The 15960-nt window shown below is 42.6% G+C and overlaps 1 protein-coding gene across 3 annotated transcripts in view; it reads left to right on the forward strand.

Annotated features, from left to right (window-relative positions):
• The window catches only part of C10H8orf33 (chromosome 10 C8orf33 homolog), a 75490-nt gene that overhangs the window by 41381 nt on the left and 18149 nt on the right, over positions 1–15960 (forward strand). The window contains exon 9 of one of the 3 annotated variants that reach the window (XR_012161193.1): positions 421–2149. The exons of the other annotated variants lie outside the window; for them this stretch is intronic. The gene's annotated coding sequence lies outside the window, so the exon portion shown is untranslated. Of the gene's footprint in view, positions 1–420; positions 2150–15960 lie in introns of those variants that run through there. 3 annotated transcript variants of the gene reach the window in all.

A 15960-nucleotide genomic window follows, 5' to 3' on the forward strand; every position in this document is an offset into this window, starting at 1 on the left:
GACTGCAACTAAAAGTTTCAAGCCAGTAAAAAAAGAAATATTGGTGATTTGGGACTGTAAAGAGCTGGCAGGCATAAGCTTGTAACTTTCCACTGAAGCTGTTTTATTCAAAAGGTAGAAGAAATCATTTTATTTTCCTCTCTTGAAGAAAATATCTGTTTTATTGGCTGTTTACTGCTTATGCTATTTTCTTACTTTGGTATTTTCATCTGAAGAATGCTTTTTAAGCATTTTAATGCATTTGGGTTTTTTTTTTGCTTAAATTTTTTTTTGAACATTTTTCTAGGTAAATTAGAGGGTGGTTTAATTACTGATCCTCCTCATAGTAATAGACCTTTTCCCCCTTGACAGTGAAAACAGTGAGGCTTGTGAATTGAACCCTTGTGTTGGTTGGCAGATCTCTCTCTCTCTCTCTCTCAGGTCTGTCTAAGGCACCTATCTTCCTAGTGTCTAAGTGTCGAGATGGAAGAAGTGTGGGTTGTCTACTTGTGCCTGTTCTTGCTTGTCTTGGTGCTTATTTTAAGGAAGCGTGACCCAGATTTGGAGGCCGCAAAGAAAGTTACAGAAACACGAAGCACCCCAGTGCCAACCACCTATTATTCCAGTGGTGCTGGCAAACATCTGGAATACACCGAAGAAGAGATGGAGAAATCCCTGGAGAGGCTAACCAGCATCTTGTTTGAGGTGGACGCTAGAAAAAGGGAAACCCACCATGAGCAGAAAACAGCAAAGGCAGAAGCCTATCACCATCACAAAGCACCTGATGCAGAGTCTGAAACTAAAGAGCTAATGGGAAAGGGGCCAGGACATTCCCAGCATCTATCTAGCCAGCAGAGGGTTCAGGTAATGGAGCAAGGCCACCCAAGAATTTCAGAGTCAGCACTACATTGAGCTCTTGGTTGATATATTGAGTGTTGTTGAAATATATATGGTGGGTCGGTGGGTGGGGATGTGTATGTATGTAACACACACACACACACACACACAGGCTTATGCTGTATTTCAACATGATCCAACAGTTCAACCCTAAGCTCCATGTAGTGTGTATGGGCTATAGATATTTCCCACTTGTGTGTATATGAACCTGGTAAATCCACCTTATTTTTGACTGTACTAAGCGTATAAGTAACTAGGATTTTTTTTATTTTAAGAAATAATGGGCCAGATCCTCAGCTAGTACAAATCTGTAAAACTCCTTAGACTTTAATGCATCTGTGTCCATTTAAACCAGCTGAGGATCTGGTCCAATATGTACAGATGCTCTTCTGACACCCACCCTTGCCTGTTGCAAGCATAATACTGAATGATGGACAGTGTTTATATATATATTTGCCCTTATGTGGGGTGATAATTCATATTATTTTGGTGTTGTTCCTAACTCCTAAGAATATGAAAAATGCTGTTGTAGACTTGTAAAATTCAACTTGCCTTGGGCAAGTAATTTTTTTAAGGGTGTAACCCCTTGGGGTTTAGAGAGCATGGCCCTTTTAAATCTTTTCCCTAGTGGGGCGGGGGAGCAGTGAGAGAAAGGAGGGAAACTTGAGGGTGTGGCTGTGGAGCCCAGGGAGAGAAGGGCTGCAGCAGGGAGGCCCTGGACAAAGTGAAGGAGAGAGAACCTGCCTGAAGCCTGGGAAGGACAGGGCAGCTGATCGGGGACACCCCAGGACAGGAGCCAGGAGGAGCACTGTGCCAGGGAGGAATTGCCCGAGAAGGACAGGCCGGAGCTGGACCCATTATCACTGCTGCCAGAGCTGCATGGGGCTGTGAGTACTGGGGCTTGTGACTCTACATTGGGAATAAGGAGGGAGGCTGCTAGTTAGTTAAGTGAGGAGATTGTCGCCCTGTATGGCTTTGCAGAGAGCAGCAGAAGAGGGCACCGGAGGGGTTTGTTGGGGAAAGTTGACTGGCGCCAAAGACGACCAGGAGCACCCAAGACTCAGCACTGGACTGGAACTTTGCTCAGGACTCCTGAACTCTGTGTTCAGACACATTGCTCAGCGTCTGCCCTTTCAGACTGTGCTACCACTGGGTTGTGGGGCCTTGGTTTGGATGCAACCCTGTTCTACTTCTCCCCCTACATTTTCCTCTTGTTGTTTTTTTCCTCTCGTCCCTCTGTAAATAAATATCTCCCTTTGTTATATCCATTGTACTTTTCCTATGGGTGTGTGTGTTCATTCTGGGGGGGTTGGAACAGGTGTCCCTGGGGTGGAAGGAATTTTTCCTGCTGAATTCCTGCGCGCTCTGTCTCTTGGCCAGAGCTACCTGCAGAGCAGAGTCCATCTTGGCCATGAGGGCACTAAAGTTACAAGGGTTGGAGACAAGTTAAATACCTTTATTTTTTTTAATCATTGCTCTCATCACAATAAATCAGATTTTTGTGCTTGGGCTGACAGTTTTGTGGCAGTTTTGCAAAACTCTATTAACTCTCTGCTAGCAGCTGTCTTCCATTGCCAGTACCCCACTAGTGAGATAAGAAATTATTTGCTCAAGGGAAGATATTCTAAAGGCTGAGTCCCTGATGCCCAGAGGGTCAGACAGGCACTTGATGTCAATATCCCATTTCTTGTCAAAGCAGCAAGAGATGCTCCCAACTTCCCCTGGTATGAGTTACCACTGTATACTGCCTTTTCAGTTAACTAGACTCGGAGCAGCTGACTAAGAAATCCCATTTTAAATTCCCAGTCATCAGCAGCTGACAGAGTGGCTATTTATGGATTAAAATAATCTACCTAAAGGGAGGTAGAGGTGGAGGATATCCATATGTGAGATTATTTCATGCAGCATATGTTGAGAGACCCAATAACTCGGTTAACAACAAACTCCCTGGCATGTATTTTTTTGAAGTGTAGGTGCTGTTAGTTTTATTCTCTCTTCAGTAGGCTGAAAATGGCAAAGATCTGTATTTGAAGTACTGTGGCTCATCCAGTGGAATAATGGCATTCGTTTTTGTTTATAGACCCTGTCACAACCATAAGGTAGCCTAAAATTCCTCCTTACCTGTAAGGGGTTAAGAAGCTCAAATAACCTGGTTGGCACCTGACCAAAGGAACCAATGAGGACAAAAGATACTTTCAAATCTGGGGAGGGGCGGGGGAGGCTTTGTTTTGGGTTCTTTGTTTCTGTGTTCGTTTGCTCTTGGGACTAAGAGGGACCGGACATCAATCCATGTCCTCCAAACCATCCTGAACCAGTCTCTCATATTACAGAAATTGTAAGTACAGCCAGGCAAGGCATATTAGTTTATCTTGGTTTTCTCAACTTGAGAATTTTCCCTTTGATGGAGGGAGGTTTATCCCTGTTTTGTTGTAACTTTGAAACTAAGGGGGTTCCTCTGTGTTTTGTGCATCTTTTGTTACCATGTAAAGTTATCTTCCAACCTGATTTTACAGAGAGGATTTTTACCTTTTCTTTCTTTTTTTTTTTTTTTTTTAATTCTTCTTTTAAGAACTGATTGATTTATTTTTATTTTTTTTCAGTGTCCAAAGATCCAGGGATTTGGATCTGTGTTCACTTTGTAACCAATTGGTTAGGCTATTATTCTCAAGCCTCCCCAGAAAGGGGGTGTAAGGGCTTTGATTAATGTACCATTTGGATGCACCAAAAAGTGCAGCTGTAGATGAAGACTTTTGGGTCTTGATCCAGGAGGCTCTGAGACACTTTGATCCTTCCACTGTACTAGCAGTCTGAGGGTGTTTTCACCTTTTAATGTCTTATAATAATTCAAAGTGAATTTAGTGTTGGTGGAAGGAGGTGGTTTGGGACCTCACAGGATTGGAGTCTTCCATTTATTCATTGAGCAGAGACCGTTCGGAAGGTAGCATGCACGCTTACCCCAGTACGTGCCGCAACCTTCTGCTGAGCTGGCCACCTCTGGGGCTCAGTCTCCATGGTTCACTCAGCCCTGAAAGTGCCAACAGTAGCGGCAGTTGAGCTGGTGATTTTTGAGATGTGGGTCATTATCCATTAGGAACTGGACCAAGACCAATTCATTTCACAGGGGTTGCCCAACAGCCTTTATATGGTAATGTTAAGACACCACTGATTTGAAGCAGCACCTTTGAGTGAAAGGTGCTGTATTACGTTGCCAGGTACCTATGCCATCTAGTCAGAGGGGAAGCCCACTAGGGAAGGGGCGGCCAACCTGTGGCTCCGGAGCCATATGCGGCTCTTCAGAAGTTAATATGCGGCTCCTTGTGTAGGCACCGACTCCAGGGCTGGAGCTACAGGCGCCAACTTTCCAGTGTGCCAGGGGGAGCTCACTGCTCAACCCCTAGCTCTGCCACAGGCCCTGCCCCCACTCCACCCCTTCCTGCCCCCTCCCCTGAGCCTGCCATGCCCTCGCTGCCCCTGCCCCCAGCCTCTGGCATGCCACGAAACAGCTGATTGGGCGGTGTGAGGAGGGCTGCTGGTGGGTGGGAGGCGCTGGGAGCCGGGAGGAGGGAGCTGATGCGGCGGGCTGCTGATGTATTACTGTGGCTCTTTGGCAGTGTACATTGATAAATTCTCAGGCTCAGGTTGGCCGCCCCTGCACTAGGGGCTTTGCTATTGCTGTTGATTTTATATGGAAGACTCTCAGATGCTATAGTGATGGCAGCAGTATAAAACCTATAGATATTCACCTGAAGTGAAACGTTACATCCATGTTTACTCAGTTTGAAACATACTTTGCTCTAGTTCTGAGCTAGAAACAGCTGAGAGTCTTGAGCTGCCATTTCATCAGAGACAAGGAGCCTCAAGCTGAACTGGGATGCATCTCTTCCCAGCTAGATTTCCATGCTTCCAATGTGGCTGATCATAGAAGTTCCAATGGGAAATCTTGGACCCTCCAGTGGAAGTATTGAGCTAATATATCTGCAGCTGTCCCTTCTCCCATATCGTGCTATGCTGGGTGCCAAGAAATCTAGTAGTTTTCAAGAACAGCTGCTGTTCACTTCTGGTACCTGATAATGAATGATTTTTAAATATGGTCAGTTGCCACAATCATAAAATTGAAGTCTTGTAAAAGTATATGATTGTGTTATTGCAACATCCAGTTAAGCTAATTTAACAAATCTAACAAAATTAAGGGGAGCATTTCATTACTAAAGCGTGAGTTTTGTAAGAAGTTTGAAGTGACTGACTATCCCATTTGTAAAATAGTTACTATGGATGCTCTGAAGCCGCTTTTGATGAGTTGGATACAAAATCTAATTTCTGATTATAGATTATCTTTCCTTGGTATTTATGAAACTTGATTGTTACGGTTTCTTATTTCTGCTATTGTTCTATGGGTCAACTGACATTTGGTAACCCAAGTATGTATGTATTTTCCAAATACACTCGTTTTGCTCTGTAAAACTAGACCGATACATTCATAGATACATAGATTTTCAAAGTCTGAGGGGAACATTAGACCAAGTCTGACCTCTTGTATAACACAGGCCATAGAATTTCATCCAGTTACCCCTGTATGGAGCCCAGTAACTTATGTTTGACTAAAGTATATCTTCTACTACTGATCTTGAAAAAGGGGTAATAGTGAGATGGCAAAATTTGCAGATGATACAAAACTACTCAAGATATTTTAAGTCCAAAGCAGACTGTGAAGAGTTGCAAAGGGATCTCACAAAACTGGGTGACTGGGCAACAAAACGGCAGATGAAATTCAGTGTTGATAAATGCAAAGTAATGCACATTGGAAAACATAATCCCAACTATACATATAAAACAATGGGGTCTAAATTAGCTGTTACCACTCTAGGTAGAGATCTGGGAGTCATTGTGGAGATTTCTGTGAAAACATCCACTCAGTGTGCAGCAGCAGTCAAAAAAGCAAATGGGATGTTAGGAGTCATTAAAAAAGGGATAGAGAATAAGACAGAAAATATCATATTGCCTCTATATAAATCCATGGTACGCCCACATCTTGAATACCGCATGCAGACCTGGCTGCCCCATCTCAAAAAAGATATATTGGAATTGGAAAAGGTACAGAAAAGGGCAACAAAAATTATTAGGGGTATGGAACAGCTTCCGTATGAGGAAAGATTAATAAAACTGGGACTTTTCAGTTTGGAAAAAAGAGAACTAATGGGGGGTAATACAACAGAGGTCTATAAAATCATGACAGGTGTGGAAAAAGTAAATAAAGAAGTGTTATTTACTCCTTCTCATAACACAAGAACTAGGGGTCACCAAATTAAATAGGCAGCAGGTGTAAAACAAACAAAAGGAAGTATTTCTTCATACAGTGCACAGTCAACCTATGGAACTCTTTGCCAGAGGATGTTGTGAAGGCGAAGACTATAACAGGTATCAAGGAGTAGCCGTGTTAGTCTGTATCCACAAAAACAACAAGGAGTCTGGTGGCACCTTAAAGACTAACAGATTTATTTGGGCATAAGCTTTCATGGGTAAAAAACCCACTTCTTCAGATGCATGGAGTGAAAATTACAGATGCAGGCATTATTATACTGACACATGAAGAGAAGGGAGTTACCTCACAAGTGGAGAACCAGTGTTGAAAGGGCCAATTCAATCAGGGTGGATGTAGTCCATTCCCAATAATTGGTGAGGAGGTGTCAATTCCAGGAGAGGCAAAGTTGCTTTTGTAGTGAGCCAGCCACTCCCAGTCCCTATTCAAACCCAAATTAATGGTGTTAAATTTGCACCTTCTCTTACTCCATCTTCCACCAGGGCTAGTCATCCTGTTATACAGACAAACTCTCAAAGAACTAGAGTTGTTTTTGTAATTCATGGCAGTTACCCAGACCATTGGATAGGTGCCCCTTAAAAAAAAAATCAGTTTTTCCTTGGGATCTCCAATTGTCTTTACATTGAACTTTACACTTGATTTTTAGATAATTTAATCATTTATTTTGCAAACCATCTCTCTCCTCCCCATACTTGTGGAAGCTGAACAGTCTAGTAACATGAACCACTTGTTACAATTCAAACACACAAAACCACGTGAAGGGATTCAATACTCAAATATAAGGGGCAGGAGGCTTAGGTGGGTGTAGGTCATAAATGTGGGACCAACAGCAGTCATATTATGAAAATGCAATGCAAATAAGGGGAATCCCGCTCCACTGAAGTCTCTTGGAGCAGGGTCAGACTCTCAAGTTGTTTTTTAAAGGTGGAGAGAAATGAACTGAGACAGATGGCACAGAGGATGCCTCTCCCTCCCCCCAGGAAGAGTGGGATCCCCTGCTAATCCCCTCCTTGTTGTTTTTGCTAATCTTAAAGTACTCTGAAGAGAGGTGTCAGGGTGCACATACCCACTAGGGCAAGGCAGAAATAGGAAGTCTTCAGTATAGCCAAGGGCTTTAAAAACCAAGCATGCCAACTTAGTCATTCAGGGGTGACAGGCTAGTGTAGTAACCCAGCTAATGACAACATGGGGGTTGTGTCCAAATCTGCTTGGCTGTAGATTGGGGTAAGGCTGCATGATAGGGCAAATTAAAATTTGGCATAAGCATGTCTTAGCCTGTCTCCTTAGAGTATTTACAGCTAGACCCTGTGCTGTCGATCATTGACTGTAAAATTAAATTATCAGTGGTGTAAATCCATAGTAACTTCCTGGCTGTGTAACTGAGACCAGAATATGGACCTGTATATATATTTATTCTCTTATTCAGACTGGATTCACCTTTGGTCAGATTGTCAGGTAAAGTCACTTCTTTCAGTGGACGTGCCTACAGCCAGTGCTTCTGAACCCAGTAGCTTTTTTCCAGCGTTAGGGTTAGGGCTGTCCTAAACGTGGGTCTCCTTTAGCAGGCCTCAGAAAGCTATACCCAGGAAACTGCTTTTGGTGATGGTGCTAATATAAGTCTAAGTCATATGTGTTTGGCATTTATTACAGCAAGTGGACAACTGAAAGGAAGTATTTATTATACATACTTGATAGTGTTGCTTCTTATGATACAAGAATGGGCCCCTCTCCTTCACTCACCCCAAATTTAAAGAGACTAGTAGGCTTTCTATTAACTGACTTCTGATGACTTCCAATCGCTTTGAATTTTGCAGCAAGGGACTCTAGTGCTTCTATTTTAAGGTGAGGAATCCATCCTGACACACACACCCCACCCCTTTTGCTTGCTGTAAGGCAAGGCCTAGGAGTGGAAGATCCAGTAGGATGATAACATCTTTTGCAGGTTCAGAGCTCATCATAAGTAGAAATAATTTATTACAGGTCCAAAATTTCTCACTCCTGGGACCAGGCCTATAGCTCAGCTGTTGGTGACATTTAAAATACAGCTATATTTGTAATATAGCAGATTAGTCTTTATAAATTTGCAGGATTTAACTTCCATTTGGCTATGAAATCAACATGTAATCTATGAGGCCCTGTAAGAATCCAGTATATCCCAGAAGTTTATAACATCATCCAACAATCAGCAATGCTGATGTTAGCATATCAGCTCTGCAAGCAAGGAGAAGATGGCAACATCAACCACTCTTTTTTAGTGAGGTCTTTCAGTAGTTTGTCCTTTGGGTAAGGCAGGAGGCAGGACTTCTTGCAGTTTTGCCCACTACAGTTCACTATTTAGGAGATGGAGGAGTAATAAAGAGCCCAATCTTAGATTGTAAACTCTCTGGGGCAGGGGCCACCTTTCTGTTCTGTGTTTTTGTACAACGCCTAGCACACTGAGGTCCTGTGCCATGACTGGGGCTGCTAGGCAATACAAATAAATAAGGTCTAAAAAGACACCCCATTTTTGTCACTGTTTTTAGTCATGTTGAACCAACCCGATGATAGTAGATCTAGAATTTTCAGTGGAGGTATAGGGATTGGGAGTGGGTGTGGCTTATTATGTAAATTCGTAAGGATATTTGAATTCTGAAGAAAATAATTATGTTTTGTCCCAAACAAGTTAGTTGTGCTTTTTTAAACTAGATCTGAGCCTGAATCAGAACCACAGATCTGATCATTCCTAAAACTTAGGGAGTGGTTGAAATCAGACCACAGATCTGAAGTTTTGCAAATGGCCCCACCTTTGTTTGTACTGCGTAATTGTGTGACTGTTTTATGCAAACATATTTCAGCTTTGGGTCATTTGCTGCATGTCTTATCACTGCTGTGTGGTTAAAGAAGCATCTTAGCTGTATGGTGTTTCTTCTGCTCCTAGCTGGATGAGTATAGCTGCGGTAAAAGGAGGCGAGTGTGATACGACATGATTCTCTCACGAAGAGAATGGGAGCAGTTGTGGGAGTTAGGAACTAATCATAACTAGGGAAATTTTAGGATAGTTTCAACTTTTTCCTTTACTTGCCACTTGAGTCAGGCATTGACTGAGACATCACTGCTAACAAAAGCAGTTTATGGTAATATAAGTGTGTAATGTGTGCATCCATGGTCCCAGACATAAAGGTACTGACCAGATGCTTGCATGACTTATTTAATGCTCTTTGGTTCAGGGATTTTGAAAAGTACAGGGAACGAAGAGTGCAGTCATATGCCCTTGGCCAGCTCCTTTAATTGAGTTTGTACCAGAGCTCTGGCCAGGAGTTTTGGAAAAACAGTCCTACCACATGGAACATGTTGTTAAGCAATGTGTCATATAAATTCTCAGTGCATTAATTGAATTTATATTTTTTGCCATCCAAGCAGTATGAAAGGAAGGCAGAAAATTGGGTGGGTTTTTTTCCCCTCTGAGACTGAACTGCTATTGAGGCTGATCCAAAGCCTGCTGAATTTAAGTTTCTAATGTTTTTGCCACTCATTACCAGTAACTGCTAATGGGATTTTTGCTGTTTAGTTGTATACACACATGCCTCTCTATCAATGCTGATTGGACACTACTGTAGGTGAGTGAATGGGAGAAAGTTGAAGACTGGCTTTGCCTATCAAAAGAATCATAATGAATGCGCTCCATGAAGTACATTTTAACACTACCACAGCAGATCTACTTCACCTTTGTCTCGGCTGTAACAACGCTTTAGAAATTCTCCTTCATCAGCTCATGTACTGGCCTATCAACATGGAGTGGATTTGGCTTTATTAATATTATGTGTATTTTGTTGGAGACCAAAATTCACTTAAAATAGGTTTGTACAAGACCTTCAAATTATCTCCATCTTTGTTTCTTCTAAAGGATTGTTCTTCTCTTGTTAAAAAACTGGGTGACATTTTCTTTTCATTGTTCTGTCATTGGAGCTCACAGGATGGGAAGCATTTCTTGGGCAGAATCTGTTACATTCAAATTGGCATTGTTATGAGCAGTCATCATAATGTGCAAGGTACTCCACAAGGAGAATCTCAAGACATTTTGCTGCCCATCCCACAGGAGCCATTGGTTTATCCATGGGAGGGGGAAATCTGACCCATAGCATGAAATGTCAGCACTATTGGCCGGATCCACAGCTCTATGGGAGTCTTTCCAGTAAATTCAGCGGGCTTTGGATCAGGTTCTAGAGCAGTCCAGGTCTGGAGGAAATAGCACCCGCACCCCAATTTTCTGCCTTTTGTTTCATACTGCTTTAACGTTGGAGGAAGAATTTTAACAAAATGTCAAACTTGTGCCTAGTAAAGTTCTTGTGATTGTTACATTAGTATTAAGGCAGGATAGAAATTGGTTGTTATTGTCTCCTAGTGGATCCATATCCCAAAGTACTTATGCTACAAATACAACCAGAGGTGCCTTTTGGGCACTGTAATAGTTCTCAAGAGTTGATATCCTTGCCATCTGTGTCAGAGGGGAACTCTTTTCTTCAGCTCTTAGTTTTGAGAGAACCTTTCCCAATGATGTAAATAACAATAACAAAAGTATAGTTAAGCAGGTGGGTGTATATCACAAAGGTTAGAGTAGAGGCAATAGGGATCCTTTTACCTCTAGGTTGCTGCTTCAGAAGCTACTAGGTTGATAGTGACTGAAGATTCTTGCTGTCCAACTATTCAGTGCTTGTGTGACCGTTTGTGATCTCAGTCCAGGTCTTCGCAAACACACGTCAACAAAGGTACTAGCGGAGATGAGTAAAATCTTTGCAGAACCCAAGAAGTAAGATAGCAAACAGACTGTTACTGTCCATGTCAGACCTTTTTGTGGATACCCAGAGGATTTCAGCCTCCAGGGCTTTCGAACTTCACACTTTTAAACAAGTACCAAATTTGCTTTATTTTTAAAAGGCATAATTTTTAATTTTGAACTTAATTATCGAATGCAGGTCACAGTTTTTCCAGTGGTGAGAAATGCTGCTTATTATGTTTCTCTTCTGGTTACTGCACTCTGCTAACTTTATTTTGTTTGTTATAAAATTGGCCTATTGCACCCTCTTTAGATGCATGGACAGAAAGTCAAAACAATACATATATATTCTCACTGATTGACATGTCAGACAACATAGACTTCATCTACAGAATAGTGCTCAACACACTCCCACAATCTCCCCATTAGGCAAAATTGTGAGTGAACAGGTCAGCTTTGCCTGAGAGGTGAATACATTCAAACTATAATGGTCCAATACATGGAAACAAATTCCAAAGATGAGATCTTAGAAGAGCTAGTCACCAGATCCATCAACTGATAGCCTGTTTGTAAATCTGGATAGCAGTTATCCCAGTTGTGCACAAGGAAAGAAACTGTGTGGCTCAAGCTTTCTTATCAGATTTTGCTCCCAAGCTATTTATTCTGTCTGCTCTTGTCGAAAAGAAACATTGCCTTGTTTATGCTATTCTTTTGTCTCATAATTGGAATCAAACTGGAACTTGGATCCACCCCCAAGGAGCTGCAGCAGTCAAAAATAGACTGTTTGATAGGCTGAACTGTTGAGGGACTGGGCAGGTGTATTGGACATTTAGACCTTGGCATTTCTGCCAGATGGGAAGAGAGTCTCCAGTCAGAAAGAACATGTAAGGTGAATTCTAGGTCAAACCAAGATAGCAGGTTGTTTCAGCCAGCCAATGAAAATTAACCAAGTTTTGACAAACCAGGCTTCAAGTTCTCTTCTAACCTTGGGCACCGGAATGGAATCTAGCACAGCAGCTAGCTAGCCAAAACATAATAATGAAGTGTTTGTGTCAGTGCTCATAGTGACAGATTTACAGCTAATCGTATATCTTTCTTCAGGTTCGAGGCAGCTGAAGTGCCAGTGAAAACTGATGATGGAGTAGAGAGGGCCCTGAAATAGCACATTGTCACAGAGGGAGATGGGGGAAAATAATCTGTTGGGGCAGAGCAATTACAGAACACGAGTAAGATTCATTAGGCAGCAGACATGTGAGAAGGCTCTTTTCAAGCAGGTGGTAAGCCTGTACCTTTCAGCTGGCATCACTCTCCTTCCAAGCATTTGCGTCCATCTGGAGTTAGTGTTCTGGGATTAATGCTGTCCATGTTTCTGGCCCTTTGACCCGTACTTCAGCCACTTGAATGCTCCTGTTAAAACTTTGCTCTTTGAAAGACTGCTGACTTCCCACCCCCAGGCTGCTCCTTCTGCTTGTTTCTACAATGCCTAAATCCACTCTAAATTCGTAACACATCAGCGAAGTCACTGGTGAAAACCCTGGGTGCATCTGCTGCTGATCTGAAAGCCAGGTCTTGCTTTACACTTGTTCCAAACAATGTGCCATCCCTGCATGCTGTAATAACACACTGTCTGAGGGCCATTGGCTGAGCAGTAGCACACATTCTGTGAGCAGTGGAGAAGGAATCTTAGACTCCTGCTCTTGCAGGGAAGGCTGATGTCACATGCCACTGCTCAACATGGGCAATATTTAGTTACACTCAGGCCCCCACAGGAATGTAAGGCTATACCAATATGATCTAATATGATATTCCACATGACTGCTACATAAATGCAGGAGCCCTTGGAAGCCTTGAACCCAAAAGGTCAAATTAATGTCATACCATGTCTCTGCCAGTGACAGGGCTTCTGGAGTGCAACTAGGGAGAGATAATCAGCTATAATTTTACCACCCATGCTATATTTTTCCTTTCTTTGTTCAATATCTCCCACCGCTTGATAACTTGTTATAAAAACTTCCATCTCTATATCCTAGAGGGCAGCACACTGGGTCCAGGGTGAGCCAACCGTCTGCATCAGACTTTCAGCTTATTGTCTGATCTATGTAGGTTCTTACCTAACTGCCACTGCCGTTACCGCAGTATAAGTGATGGGGAGAGATCAAGAGACCCATCTAGCAGGAGGAGATGGTCAGTGGGTACCTGACAGGAGAGGCCGATGCCAACAGCAACACCTACTTTAGGAGCCCCTTCAAGACATTTAGAAGGGATGGGAAATTGAACTGTTTTCCCCACCCCAAAGGTCAGTTCCAGATTGGCAGTGCATGTTTCCTGGGCTAGCGATAAATACAGACTCCAGCGCCAAGGCATATTCACGGAGACCCAGTTAGTCACAGCAGCCCTTCGAAACAAATGAAACTAATGGGGTTCATGTGAGATTCCTGTTACAGCCAGAGAGTGACATTAATGAGTGCCTGCTGTCCAGGAGTCCTCCCTCCCCAGGAGCTCTTAGCAAAAGAGCAACAAGCTGTTAAAGGCTTCAGAAAGTAGGTGGCAGGACTGGTGGCAAATCCATGGATGTTAGCATAGAGTTGGTCCATAAGGGCAAAAATATATCTAATTTCAACATATTATTATCAAGGGGCTCGGCATCATACAGAACGTCCAGTAAATATAGTCCTTGCTCCAGATAAACACCTACCACTTTTTATCAGTAGATCTGAAAGCACTTAACAAAGGATGTCAGCATCATTATCCCCGTTATACAGATGGGGACATAAAAGAGGTGAAGTGACTCAATCAGGTTAACCCAGCAGGCCAGTGGTAGACCTGCAAATAGAATCCAGGACTCCTGAGTCCTAGTCCAGTTCTCAAAGGCCACACTACCAGTGTTATTACAGTCTAAGCAAGAGTGATACAGAAGAAGCAGAACACAGTGGGAAACCCAGAGAGGATTTTATGTTTAAAATCCAACTTATATGATTGTATTATGGACTCTTTTTATGGGCAATACAGATTTAGATTCCAATGCACAGTCAACCTGTGGAACTTGTTGGCAGGGAAGGCCAAAACTATATTAAAAAAAAAACAACTAGATAAATTCATGGAGGACAGGTCCATCAATGGCTATTAGCCAGGATGGTCAGGGTTGCAACCCGATGCTCTGAGTGTCCATAGTCTCTCTTTGCCAGAAGCTGGGAATGGGCGACAGGATGGATCACTTGATGATTGCCTGTTCTGTTCATTCCCTCTGAAGCACCTTGGCATTGGCCACTGTACTGAGCTAGATGGACCATTGCACTGACCCAGTATAGCCAGTCTTATGTTCTTAATAATTATTGTAATTGTTTATATTACTTTAGTGTCTACTGTTGACTGGGGCTGTACTGTGCTAGACTGTGCAGGCATATAGAAAGGCACAGCCCCTGTTCTGAAGTGCTTACACTGTAAGTTAAAATAAGATGCAACAAGTAAGGGAAAATAGGGAAACTTATGTTAACAGTACTAAGACCATGTCTACACTTACAGGTAGATCTGAGATCAATGCAGCTGGTGTTGATTTAGTGGGTCTGGTGAAGACCCACTAAGCCTATGGCAGATTGCTCTCTGGTTGATTCCAGCTCCCTGAGAAGCATAAGGTAAGTTGGCGGGAGAGCATCTCCTGTCAACACAGTGGGGTGTAAGTCCACCTAAGCTGTGTTGACTTCAGTTACTTACCGCAGTATTGTAGAAAGTCATATGATTCAGCCATGTGTATGTGTGTGAAATTGATTCAATTACATCATGTTGTTGTTAGCTTTTTCTTTGGGGGAGAGAGTTTTTGTTTTGTTTTTTAATTTAAACTTCTTTTATCTTAATTTTTATTTTTTAAACCTCAGCCTAGTTCTTATATTTTTTAATTATTTTTATCACTACTGTTTCTTTTTTTTGTTAATTTTTAAATTTACATTCAACTTCACAGACTCTTGAATATCACACCTATTATTATCCCAAATACCAAACCCACAAGTCCTCCAGCACCAGTGTGTTGGGGGTCACAGCATCAATGAGTTTCCACTTCTTCTTCTTCTTTCATGTGACAATCAAAAAGAAGTGGGCTGGGATTATAATTGAATCCTAAGATTCAAAAGCCATTCTGATGCTTCTAGAGGAGCTTGGTGGATCCCACTTTTACCATCACGGTAAGCGTGAGAGGGGCAGTTATCTGTGATGTTACATGGCTTGTACCTCACCACAGTCACAATTTGGTGATTCTTTAACTTTTCCATTCATGAAGGAGATAGCCATACCTTCCATACATTGTCTGAATGAAGATCAGTGCAGTCCACCGCCTACAGGGAAGACAGAACCCTGGAATTATTCTTTTATTGGGTCTTCAATGAGGTCTTTGTTTGGGACCATTCCACAATTTGAGCCAGCAAGTGCTAGCTTCCTTTCTGTTGGCCTGTGGCGTTGATGCATTGATTCAGCAAGCTTCCTGGATATGAGTCAGGAGAGTGACAGTGAATTGAGGTTTTGGTTTATTGGCAGGTCCGGAATGGCCAGAATCTTGTTTAACTTCCAGACCACAGCAACGTCTCACCTGATGTTGGCTGGTGTGATGCTCGCCTAAAGTGGGAGCCTCAGTATTAGCATTGATGTGAGAGAGTCATTAACGACCCTGAGTGCAGCATTCATTTCAGTGTCAATGAGATTGGTATGGGAGCTGTTGCACCAAACTGGCATGCAATACTCCACTGTTGACAAAATCTGGGCTTGTACTGATGTTCAAAGCTTATGTGTATCACATCCCCAGGATGTGCCAGCAAACGTCTGGCAAACCCTCATCTTTATCTTCTTTTTAGTGTTGTCAAGGTGGTGATAGCTCGGCATCCAATTCAGGGTAGCTCCCAGGTACCATGGGTTGTGGTCATGCAAAAGAGGTAGACCATAAAAGTCCACTTTCAGCAGACTTTGGCATCGTGGTTGTTCAAGTGGAAGGCAGAAATAAGTGTTTTCAAAGTGTTGGGTTTCAGTCACC

Source organism: Lepidochelys kempii, chromosome 10, assembly GCF_965140265.1.
Source record: "Lepidochelys kempii isolate rLepKem1 chromosome 10, rLepKem1.hap2, whole genome shotgun sequence".
NCBI lineage: Eukaryota > Metazoa > Chordata > Testudines > Cheloniidae > Lepidochelys > Lepidochelys kempii.